This window comes from Dromaius novaehollandiae, chromosome 2, assembly GCF_036370855.1.
Source record: "Dromaius novaehollandiae isolate bDroNov1 chromosome 2, bDroNov1.hap1, whole genome shotgun sequence".
In the NCBI taxonomy this organism is placed as follows: domain Eukaryota; kingdom Metazoa; phylum Chordata; class Aves; order Casuariiformes; family Dromaiidae; genus Dromaius; species Dromaius novaehollandiae.
The window spans coordinates 11,882,020-11,902,713 of NC_088099.1; the positions used below are offsets into that span (position 1 = coordinate 11,882,020).

The 20,694-nt window shown below is 39.7% G+C and overlaps 1 long non-coding RNA gene across 1 annotated transcript; it reads right to left on the reverse strand.

Moving 5' to 3' along the window:
* Nucleotides 1-7,734: 7,734 nt before the first annotated feature.
* LOC112984831 (uncharacterized) lies at nt 7,735-10,663 on the reverse strand. The gene is made up of 3 exons (XR_003259594.2): nt 10,554-10,663; nt 8,723-8,857; nt 7,735-7,946 (listed from the first exon to the last, which is right to left on the reverse strand). It is a non-coding gene; the product is annotated as an uncharacterized LOC112984831 (long non-coding RNA).
* Nucleotides 10,664-20,694: the final 10,031 nt, after the last annotated feature.

Genomic DNA, 20,694 nt, shown 5'->3' on the forward strand with positions numbered 1-20,694 from the left:
TTGAACTGAGGGGCATCAAAAGAAGCATGGATATTTTTTAAAAAAAGAAATAAAGAACCAAGAAATGTGCTCTAAACTCCCAGCATATTCTTTTAGGGACAAATTAATTTATGTCTTCTATCTAGTCTTGCTGTATATTTTTTAGCACAGAGGTAAATTCAGTCCTCTGCCAAGTCTTGCTGTGTATTTTCTGACACAGGTGTAAATTCAGACTTAGAATCCAAATAATATTCTCTTTCCTGCTTAGTCGTCTTCTGACTTAAAAAATTGAGCTACCTTAACAATTAATCAAGGCTTTCTAGCTGGGGTCTGTGCAACTGAGAACTTATATCATGTGATTAATGCTGAAATTAATAAAATTATTTGAAAAGGTTTCCAGTAACATCCTAGTTGTGTATGGATATGATTGTGCTTACTAAATAAAATTGTTTTCCGTGTTTCCTCAGTGAATGACAGTAGCCTTCCAGCACCCAGGTTTCCCTTATTCTGGGTTTTTTCATGAACTTATTAAGGCTATATATACAAATTCAAATCTAGTAAGAGCTCGTAGATTATGAAAGCACCATTTTTGTCACCAATATGCTCAGGTGATGCTGAAGCTACTTTGGCACAGAACATCTCTTGATGCATAAACTTACAGCAATTCAATCTGTTGCTGACTGACTTCCATAAAAAAGGATCCAGCTGCCAAAAGGAGCGGCTGTATTGCCTTTGCCAAGGTTGCTGTGCATAGCTCCTATTTGCCTGTTGAAAGGGCAGATACTCAACAAAAAGAGGTGGGTTTCCCTGCTCTGGTGATTAGCTTTGCCCTGGGAGTCAGATTCTTGAAGAATAAAAATCCAAGTGGATAATCCTTTCCAGGCTGTCTTAAACAATCAGATTACAAAATTACTCTTGCTCTTAATTCCACTAAGACAAATTCTACTCAGCCAGGAAAGAGGTAGCAGTGTTCAGACAGCTGGAACCACAATATTAAGTTTTAATGAAGCCAGGGTGTAAGTAATCACTTCTTTCTCCAATGGCAAATTAAAGTTTGAAAATTAGTATTTATTAAGGATTTTTTAGAATGAAGAAGGAGTGCTCATACCAGTACTGTAGTTAGGAGCTCCAGTGCATTTGTGAGAGATTAGTTTAGCCAGAAGCAGCATGGTAATTGATCTTGGGCATTTCTGGAAACCAAATTTTTTTTCCCACTTCAGTAGTCTGCCTTGAAGACTACATGGAAATCAAAGCCACAGCACTAGCAATACTGTAGCAACATAAAATAGGTAGATGCCAAACTGTGAGCTCCTAATTAACAAAGATGAATGATTTATTCATAGAAAATATTTGTGCAGGCTTTGGTAAGGTCATTTGTAGAAGGTTATGCTCACTAATCTGACCCTAGAATTTCTCCTGAAGGCAGCCCCAGGTTAGACATGATATCTTTAGGAGTCCCATCATAACACAGTAGATTCACCAGGGGAGGAGAGTCTGATATAGAGGAGCTTGTTCACATTAAAGAAAAAATAAATCCTTTCTAGCTAACCTTTGCCATTAGCCCCAGTTTAACAAGACACACAAAGGCTTCAGAACAAGCCTCGTGTTGCATACCGCTGGATGTAGTGATCTCATTGACTGTTTGGGATGAGACAGATTTATATCTGAATTTCTAATTTTCAGGCCAACAATTGTTACACAAAGTCTTCATTTTTTGTCCTTTTTCCTTGTTCACGTGCTGTTCTCTGCTCTGCTTGTAAGCAGCCACCTTTGAATGTATGAGTGCCATACGGCTCACCAGCAGCCATGCACCAAACACCGTGAGGAGGACAGGCTCAGCGCTCCAGTACGGTCCTGTACTACAGCTTGTCCTCATCTCCCTCAATCTATATATGGGGCCAAATCCTCACATTAGGTTGTAACACTTGAATTCCCCATATGAAAGCATGAAAATTAGCTCCTTAATATTCCTGCTCTGAGGATTTTATAAGGTAGTTATGGATGAATGTACAAACATGTGAAAGAGCTTGGTGCAGAAAGAGAGAAAGAAATGCATCTCTTGCCTAAGTCTGCTGGTCTCTGGCACAACTAGTTCAAACAATGTTTTTTGTCCATGCTTTTCATGAACAGTCGAACTTACACTTTGGGAAAAACAAACTGTTTGGTGAATTGCACTGAATACTACAGGCTACCACTAGGTTTAGGGTAGGGATCTCCTGGTGTGGATATTATTGGAGCCTGCTGCAAGTTCTGGTTTTCTACCCATGGAAAGAAGGGGGCAAGGAGAGGCATGGGGCTGATGCACAACACACTGTGTCTCAATGCATCTTCCAGGCTGGAGGCTTTGGGACTAGATCCCAAAGGGTGGGAACAGCCATATCATGCTACTCTTACTTTCAACAAGCACTGCAGAAAACACAGCTTAGCATCAGTTTGCTGATATTCACACCATATTCACCCTCATTCCCCTGCATAATTGAGCAGTATTTGTGGTGATCCAACCACTATTACTTACTGTGCCCTGTAGACACTACAGTGTCTAAAATGCATGAATGAGTTCTTTCCATTTCTATTTCTAGTGCTGCTGCCTTGCAGTAACGCACTCTGAAATAGTAGCATGCCCCACAAAGCAACAGAAGGTGACTAACCTGTGCCTATTCGCACAAATTTCTGCTTCTAGCCACTTATACAGACCATAGTTTCTATGCATCATTCTGAGATATATCTCATGTTGGTCCTGAAGCCTCAAGCAGATAACACACACAAGTGCATGTGTGGGGAAGTGAAGAGGGTGAAAAAGATCTACATAATTTACTGCAATATTGTGATTAAACTAAGATGAGCAGGAATTACAATTATTTTTTTTCCTTAGTTTAGATGTGCAATTGCAATCAGAAATCAACCACTGTGAAAGTATCATTTCTATGAGTTTGAACTGAAAAGGCCATCTACTTGTGCATCCATGTCACATCAAGGAGCTTCAAACTCATCATAACAATGCTTAGCATTTAATTTTTTTTCCAAGCATTGTGCAGCCACTCACTAATTAATCCTCATTACACTGAGGAACAGAAAGGTTAGATTTATCTTGGGCTGTACAATGAGTCAGTTGGCAGAGCTGGGATCAGCATATCTGGGGAAGTCGTTCTTAGCCTTCTGCTCAATTCACAATATTAGTTAACTTTCCACATATAATTCATTCATTAATTTTGCTCCCCTTTCTTTTTTTGTTTTTCCAGGATTGCTATTGTTAGTGGGTTTAGTGCCTACAAGGTAGCTGACACTTTCCAGACATACAACCAAGGAAAATCATTTTTCCAAGGTTGCCTATAAAAATACATTGCATGTCTGAGATCACTTTGAATTAGTGAGGCTGAGAGTTTTTAAGCATCGGTATGCACAATGTATTCAGTACAACACTGTAGACTGGTAGCAATGAAGTTCAGTTTGTTCTCTTGCTTGATGTGATTGTAACTTGTTGCTTCTTCCAATTATTCAGTACAGCACGTTAAAAATCAGTAAAAAGGGAGCTTCACTGACTTTGGAAGCCCTTAAAATCATATGCTTTTCTCCCTTTCAGAGTCTGCTCATAGTCTCACTTATTCATGGCTTTTTACCTCTATAACATTTATATTAATGGAAGTGAGATAGGAATGTAAGTCAATTTTTATATCACTGCTATTCTCTGATTCCTAGTAAGCAAGGCCAATCCAAAACAAGAACCAATTTCTTCACACCCATGCTTATCAGAAATATGTATTAAAAAATACATACTATATAAAAATACACTATGTACATACACATTTATGATACACACCTGTATATAAATACTTCTAGAAGAATGTATTTTTAAGCAGATAAATATAGAAAGTACTTTACAAAAGTATCAGAAGTTAACTTGCTGTGTCTCTTACGTTGGGCTGTCACATTGCATCTGTAAATGTCTGTTCTCTTCTGCCATCGTGCGGTTCTTCCTGAAGTATATAAATACAGCAGCCGCAAGAGCACGACACTCCTGTGCCTCTTGAGTACCTTGGGCAAAACTGGAGTAGCTGCCTTTGAACTTCAAAACTAGGTAGGACTGTTTGGTGAGATGCAGGAAGTCCATAAGGATTTTCCATACCTTCAGGTCTTTCATGATCTAAAAGTTCAATGTACAAATATTTATATACTTTCTGTCTTCAAAAAAACCCAGATCAAAAACCAGCCACTTGCCTGCAGAGGTGTTTCTTTTGGAATACGATGCCTTAGTGCTGTTTGGGATGACTATAATATTCTGGGCATTTCTTCTGGAGAAGTCCAGAAGCTGAATCCCGCTGGGCTGGTTTCTGTGTATTCCCAGGGACCGCCCATGGCTCTAGAACTTTTTTTTGCTTGCAGACCACCAGAGCCTGGTATACAGATATGCTGTAATACCTCTCAGTTTAACAAATTTACTCCTATCTACCTGTGATTAGGCTACTGATGAAATAGATCAAATATGAAATTTGCACAATACAGTTAATTCAAATAGAGGCTCTTTTTCTTGATTTTACTAGTCAAACTAGTCAAAAAAGGAGCTATCCACCTATCTCCTCACTCAGAGATGTTCTGTAAATTCATACTCCTCTAGTAAGGTCCTATAAAAGAATGTAGCATTTTATTAAACCTTGTTTATAAAAAAAGTATTTAAAAGGCACCATTTCTCAAGAATTCTTGTACAATGGCATTCAAGTTAGTATAGTTTTCTCCATAATTAGCAGGAAACAAAACTGATACACCTTTTAGATGGGCAGAGGGATGTTAATGTAGTATATGGTGGCTTTTAAATACTATATTTGAAGAGACAGTGTGAAAGGACTTCACCCTCACATACTAGCTAGCATCCTCGGTAAGTGCATATTTTTGCCTTTCTATTGAAAATAACAAAAGGGAGAAAAGTAAACTTATGTCTTTTCATTAAACAAAGGATAAAATAATGCCTCAGAAATAAGCTACAGAAGTGTTTCTTTTTTTCCTGAATGTATCCTCAGTTTGTAAATAGTTAATATTTCCTTTAACACCAGTTAATCTATAAATATCTTTTTGACCTCTGGATAGCAGCAGCCTTAATACATCTGTTTGTCAAACACTGAAAGTTTTACTTTGATTCACCCACTTTAAGATAAGCCATCATGTGTGCCAGACAGCTGTTTTTTCTCCTAGCTTCCCACATAACTAAAACTTCTGCATAGTTACAAAGCAAAAAATGACACTAGAATCACAGAGATATATGTGCATTACCCAGGACTAAATGGCTTCTGCTTACTTGCTTCAGCCAAGTATAAACCATGAAAAAGCATACTAACTTAGCTGTTAAATGCAAATTTCTTGTCAGAGTGTTTCACTCTAGTAGTAAACACTTCATCTTCAGATTTTTCCCCCCATTGCTGATTGGTTGAAGTAAATAGTAGAAATATGCAACTGTTATTCAAGGTGGTAAACATAATTTGCATTAATGGCCCTCTCAGTCTCAGAGACTGCTTCCCACTACTAGATTGTTCAATATAATCAACACATATTTTAATGGTAAATAATTTGCCACAAAATTCTCTCAGTATATAACATAGCTCTTTGTAACTTTTCTTATATATCTGAAAGCATTTTATAAATATTAATCATTTTAACATCTTTTAAAATTACCCATCTCCACCTTAGAGATAGATATTAAGAACAAGCAGACTCTCTGAAGCTTAAGTGCTTCCAATTTAGGCATTGCCGTGATGAAAAATTAGGTGGTTGAATTCAGAGGATGATTGAAGAGAGCCAGAGGCCGCTCTGTACAGTCAACGGGAAGAGTCAGGCACTGCCAAAGGCCAATGTTCAGTGACTGGAAAGAATTAGATTCCTCTAAGGGATGGCCCACAAAAACTGCCTGGAGCTAGAAAATAAGAAATGCTGGAAAGAAATCAGGAGGAAAGCAATATAAAGACTGCAAAGACTGTGCTAACTGTAGCAGTGTAGCCAGGAAATAATTTGGCTTCTGGAAGGCCTAGATAGGTGTAACAGAAGTAGGAATTACTTTCAACAAAAGAGCAAAAATGTGTTAGTTGGTTAAAATGCAGTCATGTCATGTGATATGTTAATTTGGGCAGTGAAGAAGTTGCAGTAAGACTTTTATTAACGGACACCATTTTGAAAAGATACTAGCAAAGCCCAAAGAGTTTTGTAAGCTCATTGAGACCTAAATGATGTTAGAAATACAGGGAAAATGCAAATGGCAACCAAAAGCAAAACTATTCCATGTGTACTGTGCAATATACACAAATATGTACGTGAAACAGTTTGGATTATAAAAGGAAATGATTCAGATAGGCTTTATTTTTTAGAGCTTTCATCAAACCGGTAGGTTCTACATCTGCTCGTCATCTTGTTCAGCCAGACAGGTGGAATGTTTAAGAGGGATGATAGCTGCTGCCAAGGTTTGCTTGGCAAAAATGCTTTATCTGTTTTTGCAATAAATAATGCTCAGTCTACCACATGGTTTCTAAAGAAAGCTGTGACTTCCTTTAATGTCAATTTGGCCAGAGATAAACCAAGTAAGATTAATATGGGTTAATTAATCCCTATCTAATCTCAGCAGAATCTAAAGCTGAATAGGAAGCCAGAAGAAGCCTCGCTGGAGAGAGAACACATGGCTCCTAGTCACTGCCAGCATGCTCATGCATTTTACATGCAATCAGTATTATATAAAAAGTAAGTGACTAAGAGACACAAAAATAACTATTGCAAGAAGGACCATAAAGCCAAATATTTCCTCAAACAGGAGACTAGAATCAGCTCATTCATTTCTCTCTCCTTTTTTGCAAGTGGTTCTTGTGTTTGAGATTGCACCATGGCCCAATTTTAAGGCGAAAGTTGTCTTGGGAAGCCTCTTCATAACCCTGTGATCTGGGCAGGCTTCTGAAAAATAAAAGAATGAAGGTTCAAATCCCCACCACAGTGAGAAAGCCTGGTGTTCCAGCTTTCCTGGTGGGTCTGTGATAGGTGCCACACAGGCAAGCATGGGACTCAGGATGGTGCAGCCCATAGAAAAGGGGTTTGCTTTGGGGTCCTCCCCAAGAGTTTAGGATGCCCGGGTGCACCACAGCTGGAGTCACCACACTGTGGGGTTGCCGTAGCCTTCCAGTGACCCTAGGAGTGCTGAGCAAACCTAGTCAGCAAAAGAGAAGTGACACTCCATGGGTGGTCCCTGGGAATATGCAGAAACCAGCCCAGCAGGATTCAGCTCTAGTGACACCACAGATTCACACCATAAGCATCTAGGTACTACGGAAGTTTGTACTGGGTTATTTGTTGACCGTGTATACTGTTATCTGTTGACTACCCTGCTGACCATATTGTTGACCATATTGTTCTTGGCTGAGGCCGCTGGTTCTGTTGTGTGACCATGGTCTGGCACTGTTTGACTGAATAGTGAACTAAGCCCGGGAAGGATAAAAGCAAGTAAGCCACATACCTCTGGTGTAGACTCGGACTCGCCATCAGCTGGCCTGCAGACCCAACAACCCACCCATCAGCGGGGACGCCCCTGATGCCAGCTGCCAGGGAGAACCTGAATCATCTTGGTGTAGCTCGAGTATAGTGAGAATAATGTGGGGAAAACTATACCAGAGGGGTGGCCCATAAGGACAAGGAAAGGGTGAGAGCGGTCATTGTATCGTGCATCCAAGAGCAGTCATTACTATACCTTTTAGCTTTATTATACTTGTAGATTGTCTGGTGTTAATTATTTAGTGTTGTCCAGTGTCTGTCATCTGTGTAAAACTGCTTAGCTCTAATAGATTCTTCTACTTGGCAAATGATGATCTCTCGAGTTCAGTGCAACTAACCCCGGAATCCGAAAGAATCCCGGATGCTCCTCTAGTGGCGCGTCACGGTCCGTGGCACTATGAACAAGCAAGGTCACTACGGAAAAGGCAGACAATAGTCTCTCCTCTGCACTTGTTCTAGAGGAAAAGCAGAATTAGCTTTTATGTGTTGCACTGGATTCAGATACACTGCTCAGGATTAAGATGCCATAAGTAACCTGGTCTTTGAACCTCCCAATCAAGATCACAACAGGGATTTAGGTGGGAGATAGGTACCTACTTACTCAGAGGACTATTTCTGCAATTACTTAAGTGTGTAGGGAACTCTGCAGCCCCAAATACAAGCACCCAGTACATCTGAGGATCTCTGAAACATAGGTTACTATTGCCTTTTGTGGGTTGCAGACAAAAACTACTGTGGGCAGCTTCTGTTTTTCCCCCCCTCCAGTGATTTGCCCTTGTCCGTAGGAGTTTATGTTGAGTTTGGTGGCCTCCTGAATTTCATTATCCTCCTTTGCTTACTAGGCTGGATACCGTCTTCATTACCCGAGTTTAGTTTTCCGTGATGTCAACAGATTGCAGGGAAGCTGCTCTGCTGATCTCCTCATTCCAGGACTGAATAAAAAAGTAAAACTTGCTAATGTTACACTATTATTATTACTATTATTCCTCCAGTTCCCAGAGCCAGGGGAACTTCTGACAGCTCACGCAGAGCACAAGACTGTTGGTAGTTATCTTTCAATATAATACACTAATGAGAAAATTTCTCATCAGATCTTAACAAGTGTGTTTTGTTCCTTATAACGTAATGTTGACATACTTGTGGACCGCTGTTCTGAGCCTGGATGTCAAAGCATATTAGACTTGTACGCTGTGTTCTTGAATATGGTTGGTAAAAATAAATTAACACTTACTTTCTGCAGTTCCAGTTGTTGATTAGGTATTTTCAATTCCACTGATTGTACGTTTACAACCAAATGCCTGGAAAACAGTTGAGGCCCTTATCTGAAATCGCCAGATATCTCAAAATCCAGTGAAAGTTCAGAAGCCTATTTGAAAAAGAGTAGATCAAGTTCATCTACAGGTTCTAAACCTAACCCTTCATTAATTTATTAAACACCTGGAAAAACAGCGACTCTAGTCATCTTGCTAAGTAAACAGATTTAAAAAAGGATTTAGTGTAACTTCAGACTAATAAATATGAATGTTTTGGCCCTCAATCCTAAACTTCATGTCAGAGTTTTCATGTCTGTTCACACCGGGTAGTAACCCCTGTGGGGACTGAGCATGCCATGCTATCTGAAGTGTTCTTATAAAATATATACAACCCTTCATAAATGCAAAGAGGACATAGCGTGTGGTCAGACATGTACATGGTAACTAAAACTGGGACCTACTTTAATTGACAGTAATGAACTCTGACTGTGAAGCAGTAGTTATTTCTGTCCTAAATGACAAACTGCCATGTCCTATTATCTACAAGCTTTAAGGCCTGACACACTCTATTTCATCTAATGAAAACAGTTTAAAAAGAAAAGACAAGTTAACATATACCAGTAGGACTGGATATGGAGCTGCATTTCCCCAGGTAGCCAAGAACTAAATACCAGTGATTTTTCTAACCACGGCTGTGTTTGTCTGTTCATTTTATTTCAAGGTGTGCTTAAATCTAAAACAAGTACTTAGATTAGCATCCCAATATCACTTTAGCCGGCCTCTTATCCTGGGACAGGACAGAAAAACATTGAAGTTATCACGAGGGATTACTCCTAGCTAAACAGGCATTTTACCAGAGAGAGACAAACACAGTTTATTTTCAACAAGAACGAAAAATGAAGGCTAAGCCCTTGTCTCTGCTTTCTACATTAGGAAAGGATGGTTGTAACGCAGCGCAGGCTAATGATGTCCCTGCTGAAGAGCCTCATCCTGTTACCTTGTCTTTCTCCTAAGGGTAATTCCATCTAATATTTGCCTCTGAATGAGCCCTTTGCCTCCCATCTTACATTTTGGCTTTTCAGTTCTGCAAGGCGATGCCTGCAGTTTTGCTTTGAGTTTATGCAGTGCTTGAGCCACGGCTTGAACTTCTACAGTAGTTATCACTACAACCATTACATACCCCAGCTTGCCGCATCCCCTTCCCAGTATCTTCCCTGCCAGACCACAATTTCCAAACATCAGTGCACAGGCAAGTGTTTGGCTGTGAGGCTTAACTCCAACACAGTGTGGATAATCACACCCATGTTCTAGAAAGAGGTTAGGTAATCTGGTTCTTCTTTACAGACTCATGTTTTTAATGGAATTTTACCTTCCCAGATATGCTGAAATTCATTAAAATGAAAAATACTTCCTTTGGAGTCCTAGAAATATTTCATTAATTTATAATTAGGCTAAAGCATATATATCGTAGCATTTGCAAATGTTAAAGAAAATTTATTTTCAGTGTGCCTTAAAGGCTTAGGAAATGCAGGATCCATTCTCGAAAGGCAGTTGAGGAATCCCTTGGACATAACAATCTCTGTACCTTAATGCTGTGGACATTAAGTCCTTTTATACCACACTAGTCACCAAGGACTCTGAAGTGTGCTTTAATGACAGGATTAAAGCTTTGCAAAGCTTTGTATTTTCTGTTTTGAAACTGCCTAAGGATTCCTTAGGGCAAAAAGGAGAAAATGAATCAGATACAGAAAGGTAAACTAAGTGTCACAACACTTCCCAAAAATTAAGGGGTTTTTTTTGCACACATACCTTAAAAGAGTGAACCTTGTGTCAGGCACTAGATGGGCAGACTTCAGACAGATGACCAAAATTAAATGTACACATATGAAAAGATATTAAATGCTGCTGGGGAGTTTGAGCTACAAGCAGAAATAAAAAACATTCAGTAAAGCTGTTTGTGATATAGTCCACCTTTTACTAGGCAATCACAATGAAGTTGCAAAAAAATTTCTGAAGAAGCAAAGAAAAAAAACAGGCATGTACTATAGCAAAAACATGAACAATATTATTCATACTGAATATCTTCTACTGAATATCTTCTTCAATAATAATTCCATTAATTCCATTAAAGCTCTCTGTAGTACGAATATAACCCAGCTGCGTCCAAAGGGCCTATACAGGCAGGCAAACCACCAAAAATATAGTAACTACCTTTAATAAGAGAAAAGAAACCCACAGACCTTCCCTTCTGGGCCCATCCATATCAGAAAGAACAAAATAAGGGTCCACAAAAATGTAGGTCACACACATGGGATGAACAAGATGGGCCAGGAATACTGGTGTTGACCAAAGCACAAGTCCTTGCGTGGGACTTGTCAGGATACAAATCTTCACCTTCATCTGTGATGGGAGGGGTAAATTCTGTCTATGCAGAAAACTTCCAGGAACTCTTGAAGTACCTGGCTACTTAATGTCTGAGCCAGGAATGAAGCTTGTTTCATTTGTCCCCACAAAGCACTTTGAAAAGGAATCTATTAGTTCAGCTTCATCTTTAGCAAGCTCTATATACAACCATAGTTAATTGTAAGGTTCCCTTACTGGGACACGAAAGTATCTTTTCATCTTCCTATGGTCTATATGCTCTTTGATTCTGTTAGCAAGATTCTGAATCTTTGATTTGACACTTTTAAGAATGAAGTGTTTAGTTTCATCTTCTAGATAGCAGTGTTTTTGTCTCTATATACAGTATTTCTTTTTCTATCGGTAGATATTTTGGCTTAGAACAAGTCTGGCAGCAATACTATGGAGAAAGTGTTAAGGTAGGGAAGGAAAATGAAGTATAATATACAGCCTTTGCACATGTCCCAGTGTATGAATTTATAGCTCTGAGACGCTGCTTGTTTGAGTTTATTTCCAGTGTCCGGATTTGTATACGCTTTACTGGAGGGACATAATAATACAGCAGTTCCAAATTTGCAAATAGCTTTATCAGCTTTTTCATTGTATTTTACCTTTAAAATAACTAATATTCTCTATTGCATAGCTCTCATATTCATGTTTTCTATCTGGGTATTAACTGAATAATTCAGCACCCTGAAATTACAATACGTGTGCACTAATAAAAAAAAAATGAACACAGGTGCTAAATGTTCTATTTATCTGAAAGATGAGCCTAAGTCACAATATTTCTACCCTACTGTGAATTTCCTCATTTTTCAGGTGCTACAGATGCACTGCTGGCTTCTATCTCACATGCCATGTAAATGGCCTTTCATTTGTGGTTATAGTTTATTTTTTTAACAAGACAAAACAAACATCTAGGATTCAGGTGACTTTCTGTTTGGATTTATTAAAGAAGAGTAAAGAAAATGGTATTATTATCAGATATAGTCAGGCTGAGCTGAGGAGCAGGTATTTCAAATGTACACAGAGCGATTCACTGCAGGGTCAGAAGGTTTAAAGACTTGCCATCCCCACCCTGGAGAAGCTGTACAGCGCTGTGCTTTTAAACTTGTAAACTCAGTTTACAGATGTGATGGGAAACAGTGACTACTTTGATTACAAATTTAGACTCTTCATCCCAAGAGGTCTCACTGGATCCCAGGCTCAGGGACAAATTCAGGCTCTTTTTTCATGCCCCAGGAACTCCAGAACCGTAATTCCAGACATATGCGCTTAGCTGCTGAAAGCCCAAATACCCTTTCGTGCTCGGCTCTCAGGAAAAAGCTATATCCCTCTTGCGCAACATGACCAGTCTTCCTGTCTTCATCAACACAAGTAACCCAGCTGGGCAGCTGTGGGACCCCCAGAGAACCAGGAGGGAATAACTGGTATTTTATTATTTTCCATAAGTTGCTCTCACCAGTTTGTTTATAAGGCTTCTGTCTTCCCAGATTGTAAATACTTGTAGGTGTAACAGTTTCTGCAAAATATGCAATAGACTCTCTAGTGTGAGGGCCCAAAGCTATAGGATCATTTCATTTCATTCATATATATTCATCATTTCAGAGAGAGTTGCTCTGGTCGTCTTTGAGCTGGCTGGCAGGGAAGCAATGCACAGAGAAACACTTTTCAGAGTGCCATTATTAACAGATGCATTTATATATGTAGGGCTAATGAAGGCCCACCAATACCATGCTTTTGCTTTTAGACCCCTTTACTTTCTTATTTCCTGTCTCAGAAGTGTAAACAAACTAAAAATACACTTCTTGGAGTCAAATTCTTCATGGATGTAACAGGCAAACCATTGGTAAAGAACATTGTAGGGGAGCAGAGACTGGATACTGCAGAGCTGTTATCAGGGAAGCCTGAAATAAGAAGGAGACAACAGAGTCTGCAGAGACAACAGGGAGCAATGTATTTTGTGATAGCACATGTATGAGATTTTTAGCAAAGGCAATGATGCATAGGAAGGGGAAAAGAAGGAGAGGAGACATTGCAAGAGCACTCCTGACTCTGCTAGGAGTTCATTACAAGGGAGATAGTTTGAAAAAGACAGTAATTATCTTCTGAAAAAAAGCAGCTGGGATGGAAGAAGTCCAAAATTAGTAGAATCAGTTTTTTAGTCAAGAAATTTCATTCCAGTGGGGGCAATCAAGGCAGGAATGCTCCAGAAAATAGTTGTTTCTATGTACTCTATAAATTGTGCTTTTTGCACTGGCCTAAGCCAGAAAGTAAAGAATTATGAAGAAATTGAAGAAAAAAATTATCCAAGCTTCTTCCAACAAAAACAAAAACTTAAGATACGAGCAAATGAGCTCATATTACAAAAGCCATGTTTTAACTAAGATTAATTCATTGTCATACAAGAGATTCTCTGTATTTTGATTTCTGGAGCAGCTGGCATAAATCACCTAAGCAGCAACTGTTTAAAACACAAACAAACAAAAACTTGTGATGAGTTAATCTGACACATTATTGCAAGAAAATATTTTGGCTCCTTCAAAAAGTGGCAGTCATGATCACTTGAGTTTACAAACCATCAGCTGCTTCCAAGGTGAAAGCTTACTACCTCCAGAATATTAAAGTTCCAGAAAAGGAACATGTCTAAGATGTTTTAGCAGAATATTTATAAAATGGATTTCTGGCAAAATTGCTCTTGTTCATTTCATATCCAGGAGGTTTATAGATGAAAACCTGTCTAGTTTCTATATACATATTAAATGAGAGAGATTAGCTAAACGTCTCTTTTAGAGATGGATTATGGGAACTCTTAAACATTCTCAGTATTCATTTAGAAAAATATGTCTGACAATAGCATGCCATTAACTTCACAGTTCTCCAGACTGGCTTTATATACACTGCAAAAGAATATGTTTTATGATATTGATAGCCATTGCAATAAGGTTAAGAATTCTACATTTTCAGACATTCACTAATTCCATCAGCATTCATACTTCACTGTGGTGGAGTGTTTCTACCGATGTACAGGCTGGGAGATAAAGTGACGCCAAATTTACACAGAAGTAAACAACAGCAAAACTTTTTACTGAAAACAGTGGATTTGCCATACAGTGCATCAGGATAGAATAAGGACTGTTTCTCCAAACCACAAGTTTATTCTCCCATGAGCTGAACTTTGATGGAAATCTGTAACTCAACAGGCGTTACCTGCTCTTGACACTTTTCCCCTCTAAAAATACCTGATACTCTTGCTACTCTTGCTGGACAAGCCTGCACATATAGGATCAAAACCCTTATGAATTTATTCTGAATATACAAAGAGCAAAATCTGGTGTGTGGCACAACGTTAGTGTAAGGACACTCACATACCATTACAAAATCCTAACGGTTCTCTTGAGAGCTTACAAGGTTTTTGTATACTCATGCATGAAGAATGCAGCTCCCCAAGGATTCAATTGTGGGGCAGACTTGTCTTTTGAGATTAAAGCTCTCAGTACCATGATGGGAGCATATGATTTCAAAGAGGGCGTTTGACTATGATGAATGCTGCTGCTGCGTGCTGAGAACTCCTACTGCACACTGCAGTAACAGGAATCTTGCGGACATTTTTCTTGTTATAAGTCCTCCCTGAGTTTATAAAAGTCTACCACATAGCTGGTCACATTTTAAAAGTTCTTGAACCTTAGATTTCAGTGGTTTGAAAAAAATTCTTTGGATAACATTCTGGCCCCGCTGATATTAACAGAAGCCTTGTCATTGATTTTAGCAAGGCCAGTATTTCAACCCTAGTAACTGAAGGGAATAGCTGTAAAAATAGATGTATTTAACCAGTTATTGGTTAGAGTTCGCACCGGTCCAGGCTCTGCTCCTGTTAATGTGGCTACAGCTTAAATCTACAGTCTTCATAAAATTCAGATATCTACCTATAAGCACTTGGATTCCAGCACAGTTGCTTTGTATTTCCTCCAGTGAAACTATATCATGTTGCAACTCATTGCCCTTGGTGACTTTGAATATGTAGTAAGTAAAAAATGAATTCAAGCCTTAGATTTCACTCCATGTGAACTAAGTGACACTTATTATTATTCTATTTTTTTGAATACAGTTACAGGGTTTCTTCAGCAAAGGAAGAAATCACAGTTTCCAGCAAGAAAAAAAACAGTCTGTTTTGGAAGCTGTGTGAATACTTGAGTGCTGTCCTCACCAAAGGGCATATTCTCCCAGATGTAAACCCTTGCCTGGCCACTTCAACATCTCTAAATATTAGAATAATTACAAGTGAATAAACATGACAGTTTAGCGTGTGGATATTGCATCAGTGAAGCAGTGATTGTGTCCTGATGGTCAACAATGGAAATCGGATTTCTATATGAAATTCAATGGCAATATACATCATGAGCACTTCCAGTGTGGTCTTTGTGTTTGTTCGGTAGCTTTTACCAAGAGTGCTCTCCGAAAGCAAGATTTGCCTTGTAAAGAGGGGAATGGGAGTTGTGGTGTAGTCTTCTAAATCATATTAGCCTTTAATGAGACACACCTGCAGGTGCTCCCATTAAACAAGCAGCCTGACACTCAGAGCACCTATATACATGGGGTTGTGTAGACGCCACTAAAGAGCACATTGCATTCTTAAAGTTGATTTGGCTTCAAGTTTATAATAAAGTTTCTTTGTAGATAATGTGGATCCCTATAGTCATTAATCTGTAGAAATAACTTAGTTGTAGCACAGCAATGCTTGCTCTAAGTTTAGTTTGCTATTATGCCTCAAAGGTCCCTCAGTTCTAGAAAACAGAGCACTCAGAAATAGTTTGGGTGTTTTATATTCCTAATTACTGTTTGTTACTTTCCCAAACTCCTTCTGACACAAACTCCCTCCATCATACTATCTTTCAAAAAGAGTACGGAAATTAAGTTAATGTCAGCTATATGTAAGATCACTACCAGGAGCCTAGATTGCACATTTTCAGGGAAAAAAGATGCATTGTCTTTTCTAGCTCTTGTGCTATATCTTATTCTGTTTTTCCATGGAAAATCTCATCTTGGCTGCAAACTTTCAGACATGGTTTCAGTCTGTGAGAGGAAAATGATGTGTTTTTCTTTTTGGCTATTTTCTCTTTCGATTTGGGATACCTTTAATCCTTCTTAAAGACCTGATATAATCTTAGTTTTGTACATTTTTTCACTGAAAGATCTGACTGTGATAAATAGCCAAAATGAAATCTGATAATATTGCTCCTGCCTCTGTTGGAGATTTTCTAGATTGCAAGAAGAATATAAATGCTTTCTCCTCTCTACCGCAGCTGCAACAGGAAGGAAAAAGGGAATTACAGAAAAAATGTTTACTCCCTCTGACCAGCTGATAGCCTCACTTAGTATTTCTATGCTCAAGATTTCTTATACTATTTAATTATTGTTTTTGTATGATTCTTCACTTGAAAAGGACTATATGAATAATTCAACTCAGCAACTCAGTGAAAAGTGGTTGCAACAGCTCAACCAGCTTAGCTATAGCAATTTTTTGTTGAAAATAGGTGAACATAGAAAAAAAGCAAACAGTAAGAATCTGATTTATTTTGGTGATTAACTACTGATATCAGTGATATATGGGAACAGGTGCTTTTAGAATCAATACTTTTCTCTCTCATATTGCACACATTCAGAACAAGCAGAACCAACATTGACGGGATAGGGAAAAACTAATTGCAATTAAATGATATTCCAGTGCTCACAATGAAAGCATTCCTCATTGTTTATAGCTAGGATTAAAATTAGGATTAGGATTTAAAACCTCTCAGAGATAGAGAGGAGTGGGTAAAATACAAGGCTTTTTTCAGTGCATAATAGACCCTTGGAGTTAAAAAAGATTCAGATTTCGGTTCAACTTCTGTTCTCACCAAAGCATGAAGGAGAATGGGTGTGGGCTTTAAGCCTGTCATTTACAGGCATTTCTAACTTCCTCTTGCCTAAATCTTAGCAAAATGTAATAAATTCACAAAACTTTTGTGAAGGACAGAACATTTCATGTGATCATATAGAGAGCTGGGGATACTCACAGCCACACAGAAGTCTCCTAGAGGTGGTGGGAGTCCACCTCTCTGAGTACCGCAGCCTTCCCACACCTAAGAGGTAGTTATAGAGAAGCCAGCAGTACTCTCTTTGCAAAGACAGACAGTAACAGGACAAGAAGCAACAGGCTCAAATTGTTTCAGGAGAAATTTCATCTGGATAAAAGAAAAAAATGCTTCACTGCAAGAACAATCAAACACTGGATTAGTCTGCCCAGAGAAACGGGGCACTCTCCCTTGATGGAAATACTCAAAATTGGGCTAGACAATGCTCTGGAAAGCCTAAAGCCTGGTTTTCAGCTGAAGGCTCAACCAACTGAAGGTGGGACTAGATCATCTCCAGAGGTTCCTTCCAGCCTGGAATTTTCTATGATTCTGTCTTGTAACTTACCATTTCTTCTGCTCTTTTCTAAAACATGTTGTTAGTGCTTAAGAAACATTAAATTGTGCAGAGCATATGTTTACCTAATTAATATAGGGAATCATATGAGAAATAAGATGATTAAGTTGTATGCATGGAATTCAGACAATGGACATATCTTGAAAGCCAAACAAAGGTATTCAGATAAGGGTCTAGAAACACTGGTCACTAGAGCTATGTCTACCCCAGTAAGATGAACTTGCCTGGAATGATCCTGGGCACATATGCCAACAGGTGCAGAACAGTCTGCATCTGTGCTAGCCAGCTGTCTTAGTCTCAAAAAAAGTGGCTACAAGCAAATACCTATTTGAGATGGTCCCTGGCCTATCCTTGCTGCCAGCAAGGAACTGGGCAGGAACTGGGTAAGGAAAGTACTGCCTGGGACAGATGAAGTTTCTGCTGGAAAGCATGCTAACAGTTCATAAGACAGATGATGGTGGTTTTCAGTGCCAAGATATATTCCTGGGCAAAACTGGATTTACAGCCTAAAAGTAACAAGGAGGTAGGAGTAAATAGGCCCTTATTCTGCTGTGCATGGGCCAACATCTGAAGAATAACATTGCATGTAAAAGGCACCATTAGCACAAAATGTTAATTCTTTCTGCTCCAAAAGTGCAAGCCACTTCTAAAAACAAAATAACATAAACTTAGCTTGTAGAACAGATATGATGAAAGAGTACTTTATAAATATGTAGAAGATAAAATTCTAGATTTATGGTTTAATTAGCCAAGGAAAGGGTGGGAAATTAAACAAACAGAATGTCCTTGCTGTCTCAAATGAGATAAATTAGCTTGCATGAGTACATTCAGTGTTACGGTGCATCTATGCTATCAGTTTGACTCACTACCATTTTTCTCTCTGGGCCCCAGTCACTGATAACAACACAACATATATCCTAGTTATTCTGCAGGCTCCCCTCCATACCCAGATATCTGTCTTCCTCTGAGAGGAAACCTGTGCATTTGTGACAAAATGGTCTGTTCTGTGGTCCAAAGAGAGTATATTCACATATGAGCAGCACAGTCCTCCAAAGGTCCTAACATTCCTGATATATAAAACATCACTCCAGTGAACTGCAGAGCAGGACTCCTATTAGTCAGCCAACAGGAATATTTTGAGCCAGAGAAATTCACTATCATCATTACACACAAAGGCAGAGAGAATCAGCCTAAGAGGCTGAGTCCCTCATGGTTGCCTGCAAGGAAATCACCCCTGTCTCCTAGATGAGGAGATTGCCTTGGGACACATAAGCCTAGCCACCTACCAGAAGATGTCACCACAACTTAGTATTATTGAACATGGCTGCAGCACCTAGCTATTTAAATGCCACTTAATGCCAGCCACAATGCCACCTAAAAGTCAAGAAACTTAAAGTTGCTTTTATGGGATGCCAAATAAGAATCTGGTGCTTCTTGAGACACATTTGCACATCATGCTCTACCATTCCATGACCTCCAAAGCATGATCAGTGGACTCAGAAGCCTTCAACCTATTTGACCTTCAAAACTTTTGGAAGATGTGAGGGAGGGTCCATCTTTCAGGGTTTCACCATTGCCCCCTAGTAATATTGCAACAGAGCTCAAATGAACTGTTCCCCTTCACCTCAGAGCAGGCCCCCAGCTCTTGCTTCACCTACATTAGGTTGAGGACGCCTAAAGGAAAAAAAAGTACACAAGCTGTGCTTAAAGGACAAAGTGATACCAAAAAAGGTATGGCATCCTGGAGCGGGAAGAAGTTTGCAGAATCACCCTAACCCATTTCAGCAACACACTTGCAAAGGAAAATAGTCTCTTTACATGATGCAAGACTCCTATGCCCTGCTTAATGGCAGCTGTGCAAACAAGTCACAGCTTTGATCTCTGTCAGTCAGAGGCAGGGCAAGCAATGTATGCTGCAAACACTACTGCATATGAGTCTCCCAAACAAAAAGTGTACCTCTATCTACTGGGGGAGGTAGACCTTCCCCACTCTTCACAGAGCAAATCTCCTGGCACCATCTGCAAAATGGTGGCACAGAGGATGGAGGAAAAAGTCCTTCCCACATTTTTTTAAAAACACCGACCACCACTGGCACAATGACAATCGATATTGTGGTGGAGAACTGATTACATCACACCCTGTTTTTCTGCACACCTCCCTTCTGTATCTTCCCCTGTCATCATGCTACAACCTTCTTAAGACACCCATTCTCCTCCCTTCTCTTGTGCCACCCTGCCCCAGGGGATGGTCCCATGTAGACACCAAGAACTTCTCACTTCCACTAGGATCCCCTGTCCATGCTGTGTACAGATGTGAAGCCACTAGGCATAGCAGGTGCAGGTTCCCTCTGGGGGTGGGTGAGATGGGGAGGAGAGCCCAAAGTGTTTAGAGCAGTTCTGGCAATTCACTGTGCTGGATATTCCACAAAGGAGAAGAGCAATAGCCTGTGATGGTGCTCATCACTGCTTTAGAAGTCTCTAGCAGGGTGCCTAAGTTAGCAGGAGGTTCTCAATCCCCCCACTATTCAGAACAGACTGCAGGGACACACCGGTAAAACCCTGTGCAGCATAAGAAATTTCACACATCACTTTTCTTTTGCCCATGCCTGCTCCATCTGCCTTTTTCTGCAACTCATCAGCAGGATGCTGAGAAGATACTCAAGCAACTGGTGTCATTGCACTCCCTACCAGGAGCTGAAGAAACTTCTTTATAGCTAATAGGCAGTCACCTCCAGGGAGCTTCTGAAAGGTCTTGGTCAAGGAATGTGGGATAGGAATGATATGCTAGACTCCCTCATACGAAGTTGCAAACTTTGGGTAAAGTTAGATATAGGATTGTACTGCTGTGGCTGGGGCTGGACAGACGGCTCCCAAGGAGGTCATGGCACAGGACTTCAGGCTGCCCCTGTGCAGGTACACAGGGCCACTGTGTCCCTACCTGGTGTGGCTCAATGAGAAGGTGCTGGCCTACTCTTGTCAGAAGACCTGTGAGTTCTGGAAAACATAGGCTCCATGTATGCTCATTATGGCACTCCTCAATTTTGGGGGGTGATCCATGAGACTCTTGTACTTACGTGAGGTG